This window comes from Euleptes europaea, chromosome 1 (assembly GCF_029931775.1).
Source record: "Euleptes europaea isolate rEulEur1 chromosome 1, rEulEur1.hap1, whole genome shotgun sequence".
In the NCBI taxonomy this organism is placed as follows: Eukaryota; Metazoa; Chordata; class Lepidosauria; order Squamata; family Sphaerodactylidae; genus Euleptes; species Euleptes europaea.
In genome coordinates this window covers 3,508,639-3,516,233 of record NC_079312.1, presented here as the reverse complement: position 1 = coordinate 3,516,233, position 7,595 = coordinate 3,508,639, and positions in this window count along the sequence as shown.

The window sequence follows — 7,595 nt, the reverse complement described above, 5'->3', positions numbered from 1 at the left end:
GCAGTTTGATCTCCGGGCCCGATCCGTGCGGAGTTTGAATGACTTTATGTGTGCTACATAGATGCTTTGATGACCCGTTTGGGGGGGGGAGCGAAGACTGCCCTGATGCAACTACTCCAGGGAACTTCTTCAGTCCAAGAGTATGCTAGTGTGTTTCAACAACTCGCAAGCAAAATTGTGGACTGGAGTGAAGCCACCCGACTTCAATACTTTTGGGAGGGGCTGTACACCGAGATTTTGTATTGAGCGTACATGCAGCGGGACCCCCCGACTCTCAAAGAGTGGATTTTGTTTGTGGAAGAGGTGGAAATCCGCCAACAATCTCTTTCCCTGGTGAGCGAGAGAAGGGGGGCAAAGACAAGGCCGTACTGCAACGAGAGTGCCCAATCAATCGCCACGGAGACCGGCTCCTGAAACCGATCGAGCCACACAGTCCCTCAGTAGAACCTGCCTCATTTGCGAAGATCATGGCTACTTCGCTGTAAAGTGTCCAGCATGACCGGGATGACCAGTGCCAGCCTCCACCCTGGGAGTGCGACTCGGGCGGGTGGCGGCAGCCGTTGGAGGAATGTGTCAGCCCTTGGCCCACAGAACCAGAAATCACCACAAAGTCATGTAGAGTCCAAACAGATGGCTTTTACTGGTCAAATAGGCATACAGTGCAAACGAATAAAATGACAGCTATGAGAGACTCACTAGCTGGGAGATAATATAAAGCAGAAAAGGCGGGAGATTACAAGCATAGGCTGAACACAGTTTCCCAGGAGCTGAGTTCCCAGGCCTAGGTATGTGACCTTGAGGGCCAGACAGTACAGCGCAGAGACAGAGGCAATAACGAAACCGAGATAGCAACCTGACAGAATGAGGCTACCGGACGCGCCACCGTCACCAGGTGCGAGGCCCCTACTGCTCTCACTCGTGATTCGAAGGGTCCCACTGTCTAGTTGTTTGGCCCCTCCGGGTCATGGATTACAAATCCACCTTTGCATACCCCTCCGGGGCTGCGGATTACAAATAACGACCCATCAGGGTTTCGGATTACAAATACCTCTGACACATACACCCCCAACGCTGAGACCTTCTCGGAGGAGGAGGAGGACGAGAACGGGGGATCACCAGCACAGTGAAGGAGCTGGCCCCTTGAGAGGTTCCCGCGATCCTGCGGTTGGGAACATATCCCCCGTTGAAATTTTTTTCCCATTTTCAAGTGGACTTAAAAAAAATGGTTTGGTTATATCGGTTATGGTAAGAATGGGGGAATGGTGACTCTCTTTTAACTAAGCCAAGCATAATTCACAGTGGGTAGCCATGTTAGTCTGTCTGCAATAGTAGAAAAGGGCAAGAGTCCAGCAGCACCTTAAAGACTAACAAAAATATTTTCTGGTAGGGTATGAGCTTTCGTGAGCCACAGCTCACTTCTTCAGATATCTTCAGAAGTGAGCCACAACTCACTTCTTCAGGTATCTGAAGAAGTGAGCTGTGGCTCACGAAAGCTCATACCCTACCAGAAAATATTTTTGTTAGTCTTTAAGGTGCTGCTGGATTCTTGCCCTTAAGCCAAGCATGTTTCATATAGTGTAGCATGTTCCTCAGAGCATGTGCAGACTTCTTTCCGGGTCCGGGAACAAGAAGTTAACATAAGAACATAAGAAAGGCCCTGCTGGATCAGACCAAGGCCCATCAAGTCCAACAGTCTGTTCACACAGTGGCCAACCAGGTGCCTCCAGGAAGCCACAAACAAGACGAGTGCAGCAGCACCATCCTGCCTGTGTTCCACCGCACCCAAAATAATAGGCATGCTCCTCTGATCCTGGAGAGAATAGGTATGCAGCATGACTAGTATCCATTCTCTCCTCCATGAATATGTCTACTCCCCTCTTAAAGCCCTCCAAGCTGGCAGCCATCACCACATCCTGGGGCAGGGAGTTCCACAATTTAACTATGCGTTTTGTGAAAAAATATTTCCTTTTATCTGTTTTGAATCTCTCACCCTCCAGCTTTAGCAGATGACCCCGTGTTCTAGTATTATGGGAAGTTGAAGGAGTCCCTAACCCCTACCCAACTTCCTGTGGGCCCAGTTTCCACTGAAGACTGAAAAATGAAGACAAGCGGAAATCCTCAGTCCAGATATTTATTTTACTGCTGGCAAGAGATACCGGTAATCCTCAACACAGCCCTCAGTTTGCAAGATCTGAGTAAGGCTGTCAAAGATAGGACATTTTGGAGGACTTTGGTTCATAGGGTCGCCATGAGTCGGAAGCGACTTGACGGCACTTAAACACACACACAGCCAGCCTGAGCCCGGCTTCGGTCAGGAAAGAGGGTGGGATACAAATCCAATAAATAAATAAATATTCCTGGCCATATCCGTGACACCATATTTTACAGATACTATCCCATTTTTACCTGGAATAAAGAAGCAGTGTCTAAATTCTCTAAATTTATTCATTTATTTACATTATTACATTATTGATAGTCCCCCTTTCTCACTGGGACTCAAGGCATATCACAGAGTGAGTCAAGAAAATCAGCAGGTTCTAATGTAGATTGACTATAGATTATATTATAAAACTTTATTAGGACAATGAAGAACACAGAGATTACTTATAGAGAATAACAAATTGTTGGGGTTGTTATGAATATTGACTATTGATTGAAAACGCAGTGTGTTAAGTAATGTGTTGAGTACCAAATGTTGTGGCTTGTCACAGAAACTTATGTTTATTTTACTTTCCCTCCCCCTTCTTTCCCCCGTTTTATTGTGTAACCCAAAAATCCAATAAAATTTTTCAAAAAATAAAAAATAAAACCAACAGCATGGGACATTCAATAAACAATGAACTAGCATTAGGGTTATAGAACCCACCAGAAATATCAAAGCAGAACTGAAGCAAAATGAATTTTTAGCATGACGCATTAAATGAAGCAAAACTACATAGCCAGATCCAACTTCCAGCAACCTATACACAGTAGTACAGACTACAGACCCTAATACTGTAGCTTTTAGATAATATTTATCTAGATAATAATAACTAATTATTATTACGTAATAAAAATTCGGCACCAGTTGTGGAGCATTTCGCTAGACTTCGCCATAATGAGAATGTGTGAGCACTAGTCCCACAAACAGCATCCAGAGACAAAGAGTCCAAAAGAGAGCTGATTTAATGGAAAACACACAGGTATTGCAGAGCTTACAGGTACATTGGCACGAATGGCAATTGGGAGCACTGGGTAGGCCTATAAGGGAAAGTATTAGTCCCAACAGGTCAAGGCGGCCCCCCTTCCACTGAGGAGTCGTTCCCACGGGAGATAGCACTGGAACAGGAATGCAGCAGCTAGCAGTTTGGCCTTGAGAGGCACCCGGTAGAATCAAAACTAAAATGGTCAGAGTCTGATAGGCTGCTTAGAGCTGTGGAAAGCAGGCCTGACATTCTGCCCTCCTTAAGGCCCCCCCCACCATCCGCCAATGGTCCAGGCTTGTCAGGGTAGGCGGCATGGAATTGGCGGACCAAACGGGATGCAGACGCGTCACGTGCACATACCCATTCATTGTGGTCGGGACCGAAATGTTTCCAACGGACTAGGTAGTGGAGAGACCCATGACGGACGCGAGAGTCCAAGATTTTTGCAACCTCAAAATGTTCCCCCCAACCATCACTGGTACATCAGGGAGTGGTTCAGGATGCCACTCGGGGGAAGGCACGTGTGGCTTTAGCAAACTGACATGAAAGACAGGATGGATTCTCCTGAGTGATTTTGGGAGTGAGAGTTCCACAGTGACTGGGTTGATGATACGAGTAATGGGGAAGGGACCCACGTACTTGGCACTGAGTTTGTTACATGGGCAGTTGGACTGTAGATTCTTGGTGGACAAATAAACCATGTCTCCCACTGAGTAGTCATTGCCCGGTGAGCGATGCTTATGGGCTTGACTTTTGTATTTACGTTTAGCTCGCTCTAGATTACGTACCAGCCAAGGCCAGGTTGTCTGAATCGTGTGAACCCAGTCAACAACACTTTCTCCCCCCCTCCCCCCCGGAAACATCGTTATGGCTTATGGGACCAAAGTCTTGCCCATAAACGGCCTGAAAGGGGCTAAATCCAGTTGACTTATGCACAGCATTATTATACGCATATTCAGCAAAGGGTAATAATTCAACCCAATCATCCTGATGATAGTTAACATAATAGCGCAAGTAGCATTCCAACACAGCATTTACCCGTTCAGTTTGGCCATCGGTTTGGGGGTGGAAAGCACTTGAGAGACCTTGTTCCACCCCCACTAATTTTAGGAAAGCTTTCCAGAATTTAGCCACATAGCTACTTCCGCGGTCGCTGACCACCTTGCGCGGAAAGGAATGTAGACGGAAGACGTGACACAAAGAGGTGGGCCAGTTTTGGGGCGGATGGGATACCTGCGCAAGGGACCAGATGCACCTGTTTAGAGAACAGGTCCGTGATAACCCAAAGTACAGTTTTCCCCTTGCTGAGGGGGAGGTCAGTCATAAAATCCATAGCAATAACCTCCCATGGTCTAGTGGGGGTCTCTAACGGCTGCAACAATCCAGGAGGCTTCCCTTGGGCCCTTTTTACTGTAGCGCAGACTGGGCAACTGTGAACGAAGGAATCCACATCAGTCCGCATGCCCGCCCACCAAAACTGCCTCCATAACAAGTGCAATGTTTTTAGAAACCCAAAGTGTCCCACGGTTTTGGCTCCATGGACCAGCTGTAGGACTTCTTTTCGGAGCTCTTTAGGCATGTACAGCTTAGAGTCTTTGTACCATAAGCCTCTACGTTCAGTTAGAGCGGAGGGAAAGGTTTGCTTAGAGAGTTCGGCTTGGTATGCAGAACGAAGTGAGGTTAAAAAAGAGTCTGTGAGATCTGGCGGTATAGCCTCCGTGGTGGAAGGAGGGGACGTCCCTGAGGGGGGTTGGACGGCTGGACTGTCTGAGTGACTGCGCGCCGACAGAGCCGGCAAAGGAGGTGAGGGGGTGGCGCGGTCGGGCTGACCGGTGTGGTTGGGCTTGAAGTGTCCCCCCCTTGTGGGGGTTGCGGTGGAAGCCAGGTTTGCACTCGGGTTTGGACTGCTAGAGTGGGCAGCAAACCCCTTTGGGCAGGAGTGAACAGGGACTCCGTGGGGCATTCAACCTTGGTTGGATATTAGGGAAGTCTGGTTAGAGCATCAGCCAGGACATTTTGCTTCCCCGGCACATGTTTCAATACGAAGTGGAACTGAGCAAAGAAGTCCGCCCAGCGAACTTGTTTCGTGGACACTTTCCGGGACCCCGTGAGTGCTTCCAGGTTCTTGTGATCGCTCCACACTTCAAAAGGGTCTTTAGATCCCTCCAAAAATTGTCTCCACACCGTAAGGGCATGGTGGACGGCAGCCGCTTCCTTTTCCCAGATTGGCCAGTTGAGCTGAGATTGCACGAACTTTTTAGAGAAGCGCATAGATGCAGAAGACCATCCCTTCCCTGCTGTAAAAGTGCCCCCCCATTGCCATGTCTGAGGCGTCAACCTGAACCATAAACATTTGATCAGGATCGGGATGCTTCAACACTGGTTCAGAGGTAAACAGTCGTTTGAGAGTATCAAAGGCGGTTTGGCACTGGGGGGTCCAGTCGATTTTGGCTGAGGGCAACGTGGCGGTGGTGCCCTTCCCCTTAGTCTTAAGGAGATCTGTGATGGGGAGTGCGATTTGAGCGAAGTTGGGAACGAACCCCCTGTAGAAGTTAGCGAACCCAAGAAATTGCTGAACCTGCTTACGGGTGGAGGGTGGTTCCCAATCGGTTACCGATTGCATCTTGTCAGGATCCATGGTAAGTCCGTGGTGTGAAATTATATAGCCCAGGAAGGTTAATTGTTTTTGGTGAAATTCACAGACACCTTAGCATAGAGCTGATTGTCTCTGAGGCATTGCAATACTTCTCTCACCAAGGCAACATGTTCGTCCATAGTTTTAGAGTAAATAAGAATATCATCCAAATAAACCACCATGCCCCTATAGAACAAGTCATGTAGGATCTCATTAATGAATTGCAAGAAGACCCCCGGGGCCCCTTTTAATCCAAAAGGCATCACTAAGAATTCATACATGCCAAAGCAACTGGAAAAGGCAGTGAGAGGCATGTCGCTCTCTCGAATCCTGCTTCTGTAGTAGGCTTTTTTTGTAAAAATGTGCCCTTCCTTTAATTGTCCCAAGAGATCCGAGATCAGAGGGATGGGCTAGGCATTGGATTGGGTGACTGCATTGAGTTTCCGAAAGTGATGCATAAGCGCAAGTCACCCGTCTTTTTGCGCACAAAGAAGGCAGGGGCCAAAGAAGGGGCGGTAGACGGCCGAATGAAACCCCTCGCTAAATTCTTGTCCAAGAATTCACGTAACACGGTACGTTCGGTAGCGCTCATGGGGTAAATTTTACTTTTGGGCAGTTTTTCATTTCCCACCACTTCAATAGCACAGTCTGTCTGGCGGTGCGGGGGCAGTACATCACATTCCTGTACATCAAAAACATCCGAAAGGTCTCAATATTCAACAGGTAGAGGAAAGGACGAGGGGGGGTCTGAGACTAAAGCCGAGGACAACGGAGGTGCAACAGCTACCTCAAGACGGTGTTGATCGCAATTAGGATCGGAGAATTTTATAGTTCCAACCCCCCAGTTAATACAAGGGCTGTGCCCTTTGAGCCAGTTGATTCCCAATACCACATCGTATCTGATAGGGGCTATGGTAAAGTCAATTTGTTCCCAGTGGTGGCCGACTCCCATTGCCAACCCGCGAGTGTGATGATCCACTGGGCCCCCTTTAAAATCACTGCCATCCATCTGGGCAAACTGGATGGGAGCAGGTAGGGGCACTGACTTGGCTTTGAGCGCCTTGAAAGTGGTTTCGTTGATCAGGGAGCGGGCACACCCAGAGTCTATAAGTGCTTTAACTGGTAACTGGGGGCCCCCTTTATGGCGTTGTAACACTACATCCACATATACAGTCTCTTCGACCTCACTCACCTTCACTGGAGCGTTGGGTTTTGCAGGAATAGCTGCGAGGGTCCGCGGTGTCGCTCCACTCACCGCAGACCCTGCCCGTTTTTTGACAGATCCAGAGGAGATTCGAGATTCAAAGCCGGGGGGTCCCAGCCTATGTCCTCATCCGAAGACTGCGAGTTGTCCCCCAGTGGGGCACTTGTAATCCGGAACCCCGATGGGTTCATTGGTGCAAGGTCGAGGGGCGCTTCTCTGACGTGGAGAGCTGATGGTGCGGTCCGTCCAGGAGCAGAGCTATGGTTGGCCATGGTGCCTCTGCACTGAGGTCGCCCCCAATTCCGGGGCGGTCCATCTTGCCGAGAAGGGACCAACCAGTCCGGTCGAAGCGGGCAGGCGGCAGCAAAGTGGCCCATGGTTCCGCAAATGAGACAGGCTCCTCTTTGGAACCGGGATTCGCGGTCCTGCCCGGGCCGCGTTGGTCTCCGCAGGGTGGGGGCTGCAACTTTAGGAGGAGATTTTTGACGACTACTTCCCTCTCTGGTCCGGCGTCGGACCAGAGATATAAATTGATAGCGGCTTTCCACCTCCTCTGCCAGTAAAATCCAAT